The sequence below is a fragment of the Nannospalax galili genome, unplaced genomic scaffold (assembly GCF_000622305.1).
Source record: "Nannospalax galili isolate Female #2095 unplaced genomic scaffold, S.galili_v1.0 scaffold161, whole genome shotgun sequence".
Classification (NCBI taxonomy): domain Eukaryota; kingdom Metazoa; phylum Chordata; class Mammalia; order Rodentia; family Spalacidae; genus Nannospalax; species Nannospalax galili.
In genome coordinates this window covers 544,124-562,074 of record NW_008348586.1, presented here as the reverse complement: position 1 = coordinate 562,074, position 17,951 = coordinate 544,124, and the positions used below count along the sequence as shown (strand labels likewise).

Genomic DNA, 17,951 nt, shown 5'->3' with positions numbered 1-17,951 from the left:
ATACATTTTATGTCTCATAATAGTGATGAGGATTATACAAAAGCTATTAAAACAATTATAAGAATAAATTCAATTGTCACTTAAGTATCTAAAGCTATTTTCCTTTGCATTCTTCCAGAATGATTTGTTCTTATTCTTTACCTTAATTTGAGGGAGGAACAGCTGATCCTCCTGGAACAGGGACCTCTGGCTGACTAGATTTACCAGAAGGGCAGATAGGGGGGAATGGATGGGGGTGCTGACAGCACAGTGGACAGTGGCAACGATGGCAGAGTATGGAGGCTCTAGTGGGAGAGGAAGGCTGTCTATCTGACGAGTTTGTATTCATGCTCAGATGCCGAGGAGCTCAGAAGGTGGGCGACTGTGACCAGTGATAGTCATGTATATAGAGATTAGAAATGTATGTGAAAATGTCTCAATGTCAATTGCCTTGGAATGAATTTTTCTGTATGAAACTGTGTGTTTTGACAACGAAGTGGAGATCTTTTTTAAACGTTGGAACCTCATTTAATTTTATGTCTTATAGAGTTTATAATGAGTAAAAGATTATATAAGGGTAATAATTCATCTGTAAACCTAAAAATGTACAGCCAATTTTGAAAGAGATGTACCCTAGCTCAGAAAAATGTTATTGAATAGGTTAATGCTGTTGTAATGAAATGCTTCTTCTAATTAAACAAAAAAGTAATGCAGATAAGCTGATGCCTACTCTAGCAGCTAAAAACGCTGATTTTTGAGCCAGGTCAAAAGGTGGTGTGGCTTCCTGTTCTTCCACATGCTTATTTCTCACAGGGCATTGGCCTTTCTGATCTGTGAAATGGGAGTGCTGACAACACCAATCTCATAGAGCTATTCAGAGACGTGGAGGAGGTATTGCACATGGTGGAGTACTAGACATGCTGAAAAGTGAGTTAGTAAAGACGGGTGATTTGTACTGTTACTGATGATGGTGGAAGCATGTTTTCAAGAAAATCCTCATAGGAGGAGATGGGGGAGGAGGCGGATCTGGGAGGATCTAGGTGAATAAGCTCAAAACACATCATATGAAATTCTCAAAGAATTAATAAAAATATTTTTTTTTCTTAAAAAAGCAAGGTGTTGTGGTGCATACCTTAATCCCTACACTATCTCTTTAGGTTTAATCCCAGTACTACCTCTATAGTTTAATCCCAGCACTATCTCTATAGGTTCAATCTCAGCACTACCTCTATAGGTTTAATCCCAGTACTATCGCTGATCCATCTCTCCAGCCCCTCCACCTTATTTTTTAAGACAGGATCGCTCATTGGCCTGGAGCTCACTGATTGTCAACTGGTTGGCTAGCAAGCCCCAGAGATCCTCCTGTCCCCACTGCCCCAGTGCTGGGATTACAGGTGCACATTGCTATGTCTGGCTTTTTTAAAAGGTTGCTAGGGATCTGAACTCAGGTCCTCCTCATACTTGCACAGCAAGGACTTTACCAACAGAGGCATGTCCCCAGCACACACACACCCTTTAAACCATCAGTTTAGAGGAAAAAAATTGGCATTTTAAAATTGCACTCCAAAATTTAAAGATAATAACTACTAACAGTTGAGTAAGATTCTTTACACATGCTGTTGTGCCCAATTCACAAGACCCCAAAGACCACCAAGGAGCCGACAGATGCAAACACTTGATAAGGGTTCTTTTATTGTTGCAAGCTTAAGTTTGGGCCCACTCTGTCACCAACTCAGCATATCTCAGACGTGAGACCCCTTGCTTTGGGAGACAGAGGTTTTTATAGGTTTATTTCAGCAAGTTCAGCAAGTAGGGGAGTAGGGGGTCTCCAGCCTGGCAAGATCTGATTGGTTGCAGCTCAGTGCCAAACCATAAACTGCTGGCTTCAGGAAATCTGAAAAGATATCTGGACTTTTAGTACTTTCCTGTCCCTGGCTAATTGACCGTTGGCAGGAGAGTTGTTCTCTATCCGTTCCAAGTATTGTGGTTTTTCTTCGAACAGGACCCAGGCTGGGTCAGTCCTATGGAGGTTTTTTCCAAGATGGAGTCACTCAGGTCTCTCATTCCCCCTCTGACTAGTACCTTGGGGGCCCAATCATGGGCTCTCCCTCATCTCATGTTCTTCATCACCCAGACTCTGGAGAGACTGATAGTGGGTTCTCATTACCATTATCTGTATAGCTCCCAGCTGCTCTTTTATAAAAGCTACCAATTTATTTAAAATGCAAAGCCTGAAAGTCAAGAGCATAATCAGAATGAAGAGGGGTCCGAGTAAGGTTGAAATCAAAGTGGTCAACCAAGGGGAGCTATTGAACCAGGATTCAAACCATCCTTGTTTAGCCCTATATTTGTTCTCTCTTCGAGCCAGACTTTCTCCAACCTTGGCCAGGGATTCTTTGATACTCCCAGAGTGATCTACATAAAAACAACACTCTTCCTTAAGGGCAGCACAGAGGCCTCCCTGCTGCAAGAACAACAGGTCTAGGCCTCTCCTATTCTGCAGAACCATTGCTGCCAAGGAAGTTAGGGATTCTTGTAGATGGGAAATAGACTTTTCTAAATTCTGGATGTCCACGTCTATTGCGGCTCTAAGGCTGTGGTAGTTTTGGCTTTGTAAGGTCAAGGTTGAAATTCCTGTACCTGCTCTGCCTGTCCCAATCCCAGAAGAATGGAGAGGGTGATGGCAGTAACAACTTCTCTTTCCTGGCAATTATGGTAAAGGGGTCCTTGCTCGGTCAGGGCCCTATTTATATCATGGTCTGAGTAATAAAAAATTCTAGGGATTAGTTGTACTAGAACACAAAAATCTGATTATTGATTAAGAACTTTAGAATGGACACATGGGGTTAATCCCAAAGTACATGCCCATCATCCTTGATCTGGTGGTAGCAAGTACGAGTTATTGGCCAGCACTGGCAGAGTCTGGTTGCATAGGGCAGTGTACTCATGAAGGTGCTTGCCTATACATAGCCCTCATCCTGAAACATCTTGTAGCGTAAGCCTGGTTCCTTCCTGCTGAGCCCATCTACAGCTGCCTTGGTCTGGCGCTAGGGTGGTGTTTCCTATGAATGCAACCTCCTCATAGTATGGGGGCCTTGATGAATAACATAACCAGCATGATGAGGTGAGGTCTGGCCTGGTATCATTGAGTACCTGGTAAGTCTGGACCATTAGTGACCAAAGCGGGTCAGTGTTGCCTATAGGAAGGCCATGGCTGTCAGAATAGCCATTATCTGAGGGGGCCACCATGGTTGACAAGATTGATTCTGGGGTGACCTTTAAAACAGCACCTGGTCCCAAGGGGACAGAATGGGTCTGGTACTGAGGAACTCTTACTCTTAATTGAATAGAGAATAAAGTTCCTGGATCTGGTTTGGTCCAGCCCACATAGTGTCTTATTTCCCAATTTTTTCCCACTTCCCAGCCAGTGGCTCTCTTTCCTTCTTCAGTAAAACTAATATTGAGCCTACCGTTTTTATGAGGATTAGTGGGTATCAGTTGCTCCCACATTAACTTAATAAGATCGCCTCCCTGAAGGGTCCACCATATGTGTCCTGTTGTCTCACAGCCCCATCGAGTGCAATAAGTAGCACTATCCTCTCCACATGTTTCTCTGGGACTTGTATTTTGGAGTTCTAGGCCCTGGGCAAATAACTAATATTGAGCCTACCGTTTTTATGAGGATTAGTGGGTATCAGTTGCTCCCACATTAACTTAATAAGATCGCCTCCCTGAAGGGTCCACCATATGTGTCCTGTTGTCTCACAGCCCCATCGAGTGCAATAAGTAGCACTATCCTCTCCACATGTTTCTCTGGGACTTGTATTTTGGAGTTCTAGGCCCTGGGCAAATATAGAACTGGCCTGGTTTTCTGTATGGGCCTGGAGAGTTAGTTAGAGCATGAGGATGTGCGCCTCCCTTAGGACTGAAATCAAAGAAGGCATTTAAACGGGAGTGCAGAGTTGGGAACCAAGTAGCCGGAGGCGCTACTTGGGAGATCTGAAACAATATATTACCTCCTATCACATCTTGGAGGACCCAAGGCAGATTCATAGGTTGATGCAGGCTTCCCAGTGCAGGAGTGGCTATCATGGGGAACAGAGTATATATAGTCAACGGTTTGAAAATCGGGTGAGCTTTAGCTTGAGCAGATTGTTGGGGTCCTTTGAAACTCTCCATCCTGAAGCTGGGGATGCGCAGTCCTCTATGGAAAATGGGTCAGCTGGCCGTACATGTGTGTGGTGGATCCACAATGCTACACCATCCAGTCCGCATTATCATTAGCTGTATCCCTGCCAGCCGCTCTTTTATAAAAGCTACCAATTTATTTAAAATGCAAGGCCCAAAAGTCAAGAGCATAATCAGAATGAGGAGGGGTCCGAGTAAGGTTGAAATCAAAGTGGTCAACCAAGGCGAGCTATTGAACCAGGATTCAAACCATCCTTGTTTAGCCTTACATTCGTTCTCTCTTCCAGCCAGACTTTCTCTAACCTTGGCCAGGGATTCTTTGATGACCCTAGAGTGATCTACATAAAAATAACACTCTTAAGGGCAGCACAGAGGCCTCCCTGCTGCAAGAACAACAGGTCTAAGCCTCTCCTATTTTGCAGAAACATTTTTGCCAAGGAGGTTAGGGATAATGGGAGGGGGCACTCCAAACATGATCTCAAAGGGAGTTAATCCCATCTGGTAAGGGGAGTTACACACTTGATAGAGTGCGAACGGAAGGAGAGTCACCCAGTCACTGCCAGTCTCTAAGGTCAATTTAGTTAAGGTCTTTTTCAGAGTTCTATTCATTTTCTCTACCTGCCTGAACTCTGGGGTCTTTAAGCACAATGTAGTTTCCAATCAATCCCCAGAACTGTGGCCAGACTCTGACTTAACTTGGACACAAAAGCTGGTCCATTATCTGACCCTATCATCTGTGGAAAGCCATACCTGAGGAGGATGTCTTTCAACAGTTTCTTTGCCACCATTTGAGCCATTTCATGTTTAGTAGGGAAGGCTTCAGTCCATCCTGAAAAAGTATCTACAGCAAGTAACGATGTCCGTACCTGCCAGATTTTACCTCAGTGAAATCCATTTCCCAATAGGCTCCAGGTTTTCTCCCTCAAAGTCTGATTCCTGAGTTTCTAATATTTGGCATTGCATTAGTGAGTTGGCAAGCTTTACAGCCATTGACAATGTCTTTAATCTTTAAATTAGCCTCCTTGATTTTTACTTCGGCATGTCGAATTAAGTCCTGCATCCTCTTGATGCCCACGTGGGAAGAACAGTGTATTTTTGCCAACATTTGTTTTCCTAATTTTTCTGCGAGGATCAGCTTCTGTTCTGCTGACTTCCACCATCCTTCCAGGCATTGGGTCCCCGGAAGTCCCTTTATCCATTTCAGGTCTTCCTCGGTGTATTTGGGCTTTTCAGGGAGGTTTGGGTCACCTGGGTCAATTAGTGTGGAGACCAAGATTGAGTCAGTTTGGAGGGCAGCCTGTCTAGCCTCCTGATCTGCTCGATTGTTTCCTTGGGTAATCGGACCGTCCCCTTTTTGATGACCTGGTGGTGGATAATTGCCGATTTCTTTGGCAGCCAGAGAGCCCTCAGCAATGTTAGGATTTCTTCTTTGTTTTTGACAGTCTTTCCCTCTGCCGTTAATAAGCCCCGTTCCCGATATATTGCCCCATGAACATGCGCGGTGGCAAAGGCATATCGGCTGTCTGTATACACATTAAGCTTTTTGTCCTTTCCCAATACCAGCGCCTTAGTTAGGGCAATAAGTTCAACCTTTTGGACCGAAGTGCCAGTGGGCAGAGGCCCTGCCCAAATGATGCCGGTTAATGATACTACAGCCGCCCCCACATACCTCTGCCGTCCTGGACAAAGGTGCTCCCGTCAGTGAAGCAGGTTACTTCAGCATCAGATAACGGGATATCGCTCAAATCTGATCGGGTACTGTGGACATGGGCCAGGATTCTGGCACAATCGTGCAGGAGGGCATCCAAGTCTGGGTCCAGCAAGAGCATTGCTGGATTCAGGTCAACTGGTATCTGGAAGGTGATTCTAGCAGCATTAAGAAGTAATGCCTGATAATGAGTTTTACGGGCGTTACTTAGCCATCTGTCCAGGGGCTGCTTTAAAACTCCTTCAGTTGCATGTGGTGTGGTGATGGTCAAATTCTGGCCCAAAGTCAGTTTGTCAGCATCTTTTACCAGTAGTGCTTCTCTGAGTATATAGCCCAAGTATTGGACCTGTTGTTTGCATAGTTGGGCCTTTTTAGCAAAGGCCCGATAGCTCAGGCTTCCCAACGTCTGCAACAGGAGTTCTGTGTCATCCACGCAAGCCTCTTGGCTTTCTGCTACCACAAGTAGGTCATCCACATACTGCAAGAGACTCCTTTTCCTGATGCTATCTGTCTCAGACACCTCCGCCGGTCCTCTGGATCCACAGTGGCAGCCAGCAGGATCCTTGCCAGGTCTTTGTTCTGCCTTCTTTCTGCCTTTATCTGTTTTTCCTCTGCACTATCCCTATTATTGTACACTTTCTTGGCCACAGTTATTAAATCCCTTACGCTCTTTTCACCCAGTCTCTACACTTTTTGGAGCTTTTTCTTTATATCCAGAGCCAACTGGTTAACAAAAGCCATGGCCACTACTGCTATATTATCTTTGGCCTCTGGGTCTAATGGAGTGTACCTGCAGAAGGCATCCGTTATTCGCTCCAAGAACGCAGCTGGGCTTTCATTTAGTTCCTGACTAATATCGTATACCTTTGCCAAATTAGTTGGCCTACAAGCAGCTGCTTTGAGACCTGCCAACAGAGCTTGGCAGTAAACCAGAAGCCTCCCCTTACCTTCTGCAGTATTATAATCCCAATCAGGCTGGGTCAGTGGATAGGCAGCATCAATCAGTGTCGGGTCAGTAGTAGGGACACCAGTATTGCCAGGAATTAACTTCTGGGCTTCTGTTTGGATACGTTCCCTTTCCTCTGTGGTAAACAGGACCTGTAATAATTGATGACAATCATCCCAAGTGGGTTGGTGTGTGAATAAGACAGTTCCTAATAAATTAATAAGCTCCTTAGGATTTTCAGAAAAGGGAGCATTCTGGGTTCTCCAGTTGTAAAGGTCACTAGTGGCTAATGGCCAATAGTGATGCAGCTGGTTGCAAGCCTCATCGTGGGGCCGGTGACTCTGGGGGGTAGAACAGTAGAGTCTGGACCCTCCGGTATTTCTGCCCTTCTAGTCCCCCGAGCCAGCCCCCCCTGTGCCTGTGCAGAATCTGGTACCGGGGTGCTGGTTCTGGAGGGGGTACCTCCTGTGGAGGAGGTGGATAAGGAGGGGGAGGAAAAATTAGATCTTTTTCTGTGCCACCCTGTAAGACAGGGTACAGTGACGGTACTGATGGTTTTGTTTCAGGCTTAGGTGCTTTCTGGGTTGTCGTTTTCCATTCTGCAGCCGTTAGCACCTAAGTTTTCTGTAAAGGAAGAAAAGACTTGACCCAAGGAGGGGGGTTATTAACTAAATCTCCCCAGACCACTATGTATGATATTTGATCCAAGTGTCCCACACGTGGTTGAAGAATAATTTTCTCAACCATGTTAATGACAGTGGGATCAAAGATTCCCTCCGAGTCAAAGTGGGCCATTCAGACCTGCAGAAAGTAATTAGTTTATCCTTCCTGACAACAACAGAGAGGTTATGGGCTCGAGTCTTAACCTCTCCAAAATGTGCAAGAACCAGGTCCAGGGGTGTAGAAGGAGTCTGTCCTATTGTGTCCATCTCAGTGCCAGAGAAATAGACAACCAAAGACAAAACAGAGAGCCAGAAAGACACACAGAAGGCCAAGTACCAAATCCCCTCCCCCTCATGCGGAAGAAAAACTGAAAGTAGGACAGCTGCGAACTGCCATGCTGCGAGAGCGACCCGCCTTGTCCTTTCACAGGAATCAACAGAGTCCGGGACCCTCCGTCCCCTCTGCCGAGGTCTGGAACATCTTCCAGACCTCTGTGGTCACGCTCATCTAGTGCGTCCACTCCAACCATTCCTGACCACACTGTTCACAAGTTTGCCTCGAGGCTCGAAACAAAAGCTGGGACAGAAACAGACAGGCACAACTAGAAACAAACAGACACCAGCCGGCCAAGAACCTTCCGGTTCTGGAGTCCTGGGGGTCTTGGGGATCCCAGAGGAGCCCCCAAGATGTTGTCCCCAGTTCGCAAGTCTCCAAAGACCACCAAGGAGCCGACCGATGCAAACACACAAGGGTTCTTTTATTGTTGCAAGCTTAAGCTTGGGTCTACTCTGTCACCGACTCAGCGGATCTCAGATGTGAGACCCCTTGCTTTGGGAGACAGAGGTTTTTATAGGTTTATTTCAGCAAGTTCAGCAAGTAGGGGAGTAGGGGGTCTCCAGCCTGGCAAGATCTGATTGGTTGCAGCTCAGTGCCAAACTGTAAACTGCTGGCTTCAGGAAATCTGAAAAGATATCTGGACTTTTAGTACTTTCCTGTCCCTGGTTAATTGACCGTTGGCAGGAGAGTTGTTCTCTATCCGTTCCAAGTATTGTGGGTTTTCTTCGAACAGGACCCAGGCTGGGTCAGTCCTATGGCGGTTTTATCCAAGATGGAGTCACTCAGGTCTCTCAATGCTAGTTCCCTAAGTCTTACTATCTCTCTGTTCTATCAACAGGGAAGTGCCCTAGGTCACAAAGTCAGTAAGTGGCAGAGCCAGTTTCCCTGACTTTAAGGTTCTTATCTTTCCATTAAACTGCAGTATCTAGCATGACACTTGACTGTAGGTGTTCTGAAGCACCTGAGCCAAGCACAGAAACTCTCTGGGCCAAGCACATGGCAAAGATGCATAGCCAAGGGTGTGGCACTCCAGTTCTCAGAGGGTGGCAATCTGATAAAACATCAACTCCTAAGCTAAGACTTGTAACAGCATCCTCAGGCAGGAGAGTTCATCATCAGCCCTCCAGGAGCCTCTTTAGGCATTTCTTTCCTGATCACCCCTCCTCCAGTTACATTTTAATACCACAGAGAGATTCTAATTTGCTTATGGGCTGTGGCCTTTTGGAAGAACAAAACCCACTGTAATATCTAAGGATTTTTTTTTTTAATTTCAAGAACTACTCTCGCCCCCTTGAAGACTCCCTTATCCCCACTGAGAATGCATCATCTAGTTGAGAAGACCAGAGCCCAGGGAAACCAACAAAAAGATGGAGGCCAGGGCATTGGAAAGTACCAAAGTAACCCCTACTGAGATCCTGCCCAACTTTCCATATTTCCCAGACATTTGATTGAGAGAAAACAGAGGCAAGAGAGAGGAGAGGAGCTGGGAGCTAGCATCCTATTGTTTTAGTGGTTGCTGTAGGAGCCACTGAAATATGAGCTTCTCGGCTGGGGAGATGGCTCGGTAGATAAAGCTCTTGCCACAAAGCATGTGTTCGGATCCCCTGAACAATGAAAAGCTGGAAGTGCTAGCACATGTCTGTAATCCCAGCACACCCACCACGAGAGGAAAAGCTCAGAGGAGAATCCCGGGAGGCTCAAGGGCCAGCTAGCCTGGTGTTCACAGTGGCGAACAAAACACAAGGTGGAAAGCAAGAGCCCAAGGTTGTCTTCTGACCCTCACATGTGCTTTGGCTCATGCACTCCCCTCACCCTCATGTATACACACACACACACACACACACACACACACACACACTCACACACACATATGAAAGAAACGGGGAATGAACTTCTTCAAATACTGTTTCAGCAACAGTTTTTGTAGAGATTGGGAATTTGTGGGTGCAGGCTTCAGTTCTCGAAGTGAAAGGCTGGTAAGTGACGTATCTTCAGGTAGTGTGATGATTTCAAGGTTTACGAAGAGAAGATGGAATTTTTCAGAGGTTTGAAGGTTTCAGATCAAGTTTCCTTTCTCAGCCCCATCACCACCTGGGTTCATGGCCAGCACTGTAGTTTCACAGAGTCTACTGTACATAGACGAGAGCAAGCCTCATTTACCCTGTGCCAGGCAGACATTGTACTGAACACTTAGCACAGTACTGTTGGGCTGTTTTAACTTTCACAACAATCTTACCAGGTGTGAATGATCACTGCCCAAAGCTAGTAGGTTAGCAGTCTTGCTCAGATCACACAGTTGACAATTGGAAGTGCCAGGCCTTGAACCCAGTAGGCTGCCTTCAGAGCCCAGGTGCTTAACCAACATGCTATACTAATTTGACTAAGTTGATTCAGTGTCTCTTATAAGATAGTTGTGCTGGTAAAATATAATATTCCATTAATGTATTTGGCACAAATCCACTAAACTTTTCCAGAGATATTTCTCTGGTCGAAGGTCTGGGTCTTTACTCTCATTCCAGAAATAGAACTTTAATACACCCTGTCACACCTATGCTTTGAATGCTATACAGGCTCCTCTGGTGACCCTTGTCACAAAGTCCAGCTCTGTATCGGCCCAGTAAGTCTCTCCATGGCCTGCATGCTTTTATGGTCAGCCTGGTCCTTGTCACCATTCAAAATCTGCTGCTCACAATCTGCTCCATCCACAGATGGGCCTTCACTAAACTCAGCCTCTGTCCTTCTGGGCTTTGGCACATGCTGTCCCCTCTTCCCAGAAACTTCCCTTCTCTTTACCTCCTTTTCAGGGGACTGCAATCCTGCTCATCTCTCTGGTCTCTACTCAGATATCACTTCCTGTGTAGAGTCCCCCAAATGACTACAACAGGAGTAATGACGTCACAGGACACTGTGCTAGTCAGGTGGCCCATGGGGTATATCTTCCAGTAGTAAAGGGCATCAAATTGATCAGAACTGAGACAGGCAGCTGCATGGTGAGCAACTCTGAAACAGTTGTTAAGCCCTGCTAGGCTGAGCAAATGCCCAAATAATGACCACACAGTCCTGCTGGATCAGGTGGATATAGAGGAGGAAACTGAAACTCAAAGAAGTTAAGCCACTTGCTCAAGGTCCCTCAAGTGGTGAATGGTGGAATATAGTGCTTGAGCCTAAATCTGTGTAAATGCAGAGCCTAGACCTTCTATCTCTGCATAAATTGCCTTGGTCATCATGTGGTGATAACCATTTTTCCGAAAGAATAGAAATTATTTAGTATGGAAAATGAGTGATCAAGGAAAAACATAATCACTAAATTAATTTCAACATTTGAAGGTTGTCACTTTGGAAAGTAACAGGGAAGTTGATGGCTCAACAGAAGGCATTTCTGGAAAGAGTGAAGATGAGCTTCCAGGGGGGAAAAGCTAAGATTCCATCATCTAAGTAGATCTGCCCATGGGAGAGTGAATTGCAGGGCAGGGCTGTGGGACACTGACAAAATGCACAGGAGATATCAGGAGAAGGGATTTTGTGCCTTCTGCCTCCTGGAGGACAAAAGCCATCTAGAAGACAAGCGCTTGGGCACTGTAGTGTCAGCCAACATGCATACAAACAATGACACACAACTGGATGGATGAGGCAGGCATTTCTTGCTGTGCAACTTCTAAAGGAAGGAATTGACTGAATACAGAATTTCAAGCCTCCCTTATAAGCCAAAAAGCCTCTGTGTGCTCCAATTTTATAATTTTGTACAGTTTTAACTCCATCTTTCCACAATCGACATTGTGATCTATGTTCTATGAACTTGAAACACCAAACCTCTCCAGTTTGGGAGTATAGCTAATGCCTCATAGAAATTTCTCCAGCTGTCTTTGTGGGGTAACGTAGGGCACCACCACACCCACTGAATCCCAACCCTCTACTCAGGGATTCTTTAAGACCTGAATCTTTTTCCATCTGCCCCGAAAGATACACAGATCAGATGTAGCACAATAAGCAACCACATAAACCTACCAAACAAAACGAGAGGATTTTCCACTCTTTACAAGGAGTTAAAAATGTCCACCTCCCAGCACAAAACTATAGCTTCTGGCTCAGTGTTAGAAGCTTGAACTTGAAATCTGGGTTGTCACTAGAGACATGGCTCAGCGGTTAAAAACACTGACTGTTCTTGCAGAAGACCTATGTTCAAATCTTAAGACCCACATGGCAGTTAACAACTGTCCATAACTCCAATTCCAGGGGATCCAACAGCTTCTTCTGTCCTCTGTGGGCATTGTACGACATGAGTGCACTTACATACATGCAGGCAATACATGCATACACATAAAATAAAAATAAGTTTAAAAAAGAGTAAAGAAAACTGGGTTGTCTAGTAATCTGAGAGAAACTCCTTTTATTAACAACCTTTCTACCAACTGGACTTCCGCTGAACTCAGTGACAAATTCTTTCTCAATGAAATCTCTTAAGCTGAAAAGCCACAAGAGCTGCATATTGAGGTGCATACCAAGTTCCCAGTCACCTCATGCAGATGGTTACTATTCATAGGTGTTGCCCCACATAGAGGCATCACACACGTGCATATCTCTCATGGGCAGATGCCCACAGGACAGTGGCTACTCACACAGACATATGTCCACGAGGAACACGATGTACACTAGAAGCTCCCGCAGTGTGGTCTTGACATAAAGCTCCCGGTTCTCAGCTATGTTTTCGGTCAGAGTTGTCCCCCAGAGTCCTAAAGGCATTGGGGAGATGCCCAGGGTCACCAACAGCACAGCTTCCCAGTTATCTGCTCCCACCCGACCCTGGACTTCACCCCATCTCCACCAAGCCCTTCCTTGCCTATCCTCTAACCCTCAGTCCTAGCTACTCTGCCCACACCCCTGCCTGCCCTCTTGCAAAGACCTTAGGAAATGAGGTGAGCCCATGGGGATAGGAAGGGTAAAACCTGCTTCAAGGGGGTCTAGAGGCTCCTCACCACAGTCTTCCATGTACCAAGCTCTCCTCTCCTATACCCCCTGGGTCCCCAAGTGATGACAATGCTAGGTGATCTTTCTGACCAACCAGGAGCCTGGTCTCTGTGTCCTGTGGAAACAACTCTAACACAGGCAAATCACGGATACACCAAGATCTCACATCTTCCTCTGGTCACCTTTCTCCCACAAAGCTGTTGAGGCTCCTTCTGACTTTAATACCCCAGAAGAACCCTTCCCTGGCCTGGCACCTATGATGCAAGGACAGATAAGAAAGTAGCAGCTGGGTACCAAAATCCTGGGTTTGGTGTTTGGGTATCTTGGGTTGAAGCTGAAGTGCCAAACTGGAGGCAGTGTAGAGCCTCAGCATCCCATGCGGGGAAGGGGGCTCTTTAAGTAGGGTTGTCCCAGGTTCTGCTCCCCTGTGTTTGCAGGGGACTACCCCTTGGGACTTTCCATAACATTCATGAAGAAGGAGGTGCCCACTCTCATGGGAGAAACAGGGACAAAGGTCAAGCTTGGCATAGGTAGTAGAGGGCCAAAGGAATGGTGTCTTCACCTTGGCCTCTTGTCTAGTGGGAAGTCGAGCCTGCCTGCGTGGGGAAGGGAGCATGGAGGACAGAGGATGGGATGGTCATCTCTCTCTCTCTCTCTCTCTCTCTCTCTCTCTCTCTCTCTCATCCTAGGGCATAAGAGGAAAGAGGAAAGGGCTGTGAGCAACTGAGAACCAGGAGTTTGAAGAGAGAAGGGACAGGGTGAGGATGTTGTGGAGACAGAGAGGAAGGGACAGAAGACAGAGGCAAGTGCTGGGGTCAGATGGAGGCTGGGGAGGGATACACAAACGTCCCACAGTAGAGATGATCAAAGGGCAGTAGATGAGCTAGGGGAGGAGGGGGTTGCAGAACTCTGTGATGGGTCTGAGCTAATATCTACTAAAAGCTCCTGAAAAGGCCAATATGGACTGCAGGAGGGACCTAGGCCAGGGAGGGAGAGGGAGAGGTACTCCTTCCCATTAGATCAGCCAATGGTCTCTCAGGTCCTTCTGTGTGTCTCCTCGAGCTGTCCCCTAGTGAGTGGAGAAGAAGGCTCTTCTGGCTCAACCTATCCTGATGACCAGTAAAAGGGCAGAGGTAGGAGTCATCCCTGTCTCAGATCTTAAGGAACAGGATCTCTGTCCCCATCAAAATATCTAGCTTTAAGTGTCCTTATAAAGAGATACTGGACAACCCAGCTCAGCTCCTTGATGAATCAAATGTGCCTAATTTTAGGACAGGGAAGAAAACAGGACTGTTGAATGGACTGACTGTTATATGAGCCTCCTGCCCCAGGCTCAGACACTGAAATGAGTGACTCTCTCTATGGACTAGAGCTAGAGACTCTCTCGCCCTTCCTAGATAGACAAGCGCTCATCTCTTTGTTGTACCAGTCAATGGGATGCGATTGAAGGTGCCTGTTTTCTGTAGGGGGAAAAAGGGATGAGGAACTTAGCCAGTGTAGAGCTCTTATGTTAGGTCAGCTGAGTGTGGAGGAGAGGGGAATGGCTGCCTCTCACCCATGAGCCTTTTAAATAATTGCACAAGGACTCCTGACTTGCAAAATAGGACCCCAGGACAAGGGTGAGGAACAGGATGTCAACAGAGTTCCTGAGAAGCAAGGGGAGAAATATGAGATGGTTTCTAATTCTCTTTGGGTAATTGTGAATTCTGGAGGAGGCCTGTGATCAGGAGGGGTTTGAATGGATTTGAGAAGGTTCCTCATGTGACAAATCTCTCCATTCTGAGAGCTCCAGGCCACAGCCAACCGCTTTGTTCATGGTCAGCTACCTGGGACCCATCCAGTTGCTTTTTCCTGCTCAGTACAGAGTCCTCTCCTTGTGTGTGGATCAGATCATATAGCCCCATGGGAAGGTTATGCAGCACAGATTGAGAAATCTTTTCAGACCATACCTTTCATTCCTCTGCTGTTTAAACTTACTCAGGCAGTTGCACGTGTGGTAATCAAGTAGCCTCTCATGACAATTTTTGTCCGGTATTTCTCCAAGTTCTCAAGCTTTTATGAGTACTTGACTTTTCCTGTAAAAAAGGGTAAACAGTGTGGATGGAAGGAGGTGGGAAGATCTCAAGTTCAGGCTGTCTCTTGATCATCTAAGCAAAAGTTCAGCCTTGAATGTGAGATTGAAACTCCTGCATTTAACTGTTGGCACAGCAACTCACTAATGGTAGGCTTTGAACAAGTTACTGGTGAGACTAGTTACTACCTGCAAAGTGTTGGTTGACAATAGCTTCCCCAGTGGCCTGAAGGGCTGTTTTAGAGTTAAAATACTAGAATGTGGAAGCTTTATAAACTGTTTTCTCTTAGGCACAGGCCAGATATCTTCCGACGGCACCCATTCCTGTGCAGTCCACTCACACAGGTCATGGTAAGGTCGACACCTTTACCCAGGACTGTGCTAACATTATCTCTGAATGACACAGAGAACTGGCTGTCCATACAGTTCCATCCCACCAGTTGGTATCAGCAGACTGGGATGGTACCTATGGGCTGGAGGGAATTTGGAAGCTTGAATATGATCATATTTGGAAAACAATTATCTGTGACAAGCCAGCAGTCGGTGGTTCTGAGACTTGAGGCTCACTTTGATCCTAGACCCAGAGCTACTCCTCTGCAGCTCAGCAGAACATCATGAGAGTTTCTTCTTAAAAATATTTTATTTATTATTTTCATTTTGTGTGTATGAGTGAATTGCCTGCATGTATAAAAGTGCATCAGCTGGGCATGGTAGCACATGCCTTTAATCCCAGCACTTGGGAAGCAGAGGCAGGTGGATCTCTGTGAGTTCAAGGCCAGCCTGGTCTACATAGTGAGTTCCAGGACAGCTGGGGCTACAGGGAGACCCTGTTTCAAAAAGACCAAAAAAAAAAAAAATTTAAAAAAAAAAAAAAAAAAAAAAAAAAAAAAAAGTGCATCAATGTCATGCAATGCCTGTGGAGGTCAAAAGAGGGTGTCGAATTCCCCTGGAACTGGAGTTACAGACGATTGTTAGCTGCCAGGTGGGTGCTGGGACTTGAACCCCGGTCCTCTGCAGGAGCAGTCAGAGCTCTTAAGCACTGAACCATCTCTCCACCCCCAGAGAGGTTGTTTCTTAGCATCCATGCTGTGTGTTTGCTCATCACCCCTCTACTAATACATCATATCAATGACGACCTCCTTGCAGGTTCCACCTGGGGAGGAATATGGGTGGAATGTGGAAATAAAGTATGGCTGCCACTCAGAGGCTAGACACACAATCTTTTGTGCCTCGTGTGTGTTGCACACGTGTGCATATAATCACGGAGGTCAGAGGTTGACATCAGGTGTCTTTCTTTTTTTTTAATATTTTATTATTTTCATTATTTTATGTGTTTGAGTGTATTGCCTGCCTGTATGTGAGTGCACCCGTGTCGTGCAATGCTGCGGAGGTCAGAAGAGGGCTTCGGATTCCCCTGGAACTGGAGTTAAGGACCGTTCGTAGCCGCCATGTGGGTGCTGGGAATCGAACCCGGGTCCTCTGCAAGAGCAGTCAGTGCTCTTAACCGCTGAGCCATCTCTCCAGCCCCATGGTGTCTTTAAAAGATATTTTGCTTATTATTTTTATTTTATGAGTATGAGTGCATTGCTTGCGTGTACGTACGCACACCCGTGTCATGTGTGCAATGTAGGCAGAGGCCAGAAGAGGGCGTCGGATCCCCTGGAACTGGAGTTAAGAATAGTGGATAGCTGCCAGGGAATCCAACCCAGGTCCTCTGCAAGAGCAGTGTTCTTAACTGCTGATCCATCTCTTCAGCCCCTCCATTTTACATTTCGAGACAGACTCTCGCTGAATCTGGAGCTCACCCTTTCAGCTAAACTGACTGGCCAGAGATCCCCTGGGATCCACCTGTCTCCACTCTCCCCTCCCTCAGAGCTGGGATTACAGTCTTGCCTGACATTTACGCAGATGTTGGAAATCCGAGCTCCGGGCCTCGTGTTTGTACAGCAAGCACTTTATCCACCAAGCCATCTCCTGAGCTCAGTCCTCACATAATCTTTTGGGGAAAGTTTTCATTATCAGATGAAGAAATGGATTCAGAGAGGTAACTTCTGGTGGAATTAAGCTTTAGAACCAGGACTGAGATAGAGAAAAATCTCCACTCCAGCTGAATCACAACAGAAAGACTATTAAGGTGCGTTGCCTGCCTATGGCCACCAGGTGGCAAGAGGACTCTGGTCCCACATCTGTCCCCACAGAGGCTCGCCTCTCCTGAAAGAAAAATCATACAAACCAGTTTAGAGGGCTGTGAGGTCAGAGGCCTCAGTCCACACCATCTCTTTCCCCCAGTTCTTTCCCATTTCCTTCCTCTTTCCTGTGGGTAGCTGAAAGCTCTAACCTCCAGGGACTGGTCATTCTAGATACCCAGAAGCTCCCTGTGTGGGGCTGTGTCCTCTGAGAAGCAGACACAGAGAGAAACTGCACTAATGAGCAAGGCTTTCAATGAGGAGAAAGCATGAGGTTGGGCTGGGTTCATAAGGGCCATCAGCCCTGATGCTCAGGTCTGTCCCTGAGTGAGGGAGATGGGGAGGGAGGTTGGTGAATGACTGTGGTACAGTTGATAGGACTTTCAGGAAATCAAAATGGGCTATCAGAGGAGTTCTGCGGATTCCAGGGCTGGGCTTTCTACCCTTCCTGACTGGGGCCAGGAGCTGTCACAGGAAGTGTGGCCCCAGGTGAACACCTTGGTCAGTGACTCCCTGTAGTTAGAGGTCTGTGATACCTTCCTCCTGTGGCTGTCACACTTTCTTTGGAGAAGAGGCAGCCTCAGCCTTTGAATGTGTCTACCAAGGGCCCTGCCTGCTCCCCACCTAGGAAAGGGGCAGTTCAGTCCTCATCTCTCACTTCCTGTGCTGACCTCACTGCCTTCTCTCACTTCCTCCCCAGCAACCAGAGCATAGGCTCCTCCCACTCCCCCCTGAATGGGACCCTGTTCCTGCTCTCCTGGGCACATCAAGACACACCCTCCAGGTCAGCCTCTCCTGCGCTGCCTTTGACATCTTGTTTATAGTCTATGGGATTATCTGCCTGCTGGCTTCAGCCCTCTGTACAGGCCCAGGCACTAGCCTGCCCTGGCAAGAAGCTGGTTGGCCAGC

At 46.7% G+C, this 17,951-nt stretch overlaps 1 long non-coding RNA gene across 1 annotated transcript in view; it reads right to left on the bottom strand.

Annotated features, from left to right (window-relative positions):
- The window catches only part of LOC103743981, a 103,764-nt gene that overhangs the window by 52,795 nt on the left and 33,018 nt on the right, over positions 1-17,951 (bottom strand). The window contains exons 2-3 of the long non-coding RNA XR_607685.3: positions 14,735-14,860; positions 12,437-12,550 (exon numbers count right to left, since the gene is read on the bottom strand). This is a non-coding gene — a long non-coding RNA (uncharacterized LOC103743981). The remainder of the gene's footprint in view (positions 1-12,436; positions 12,551-14,734; positions 14,861-17,951) is intronic.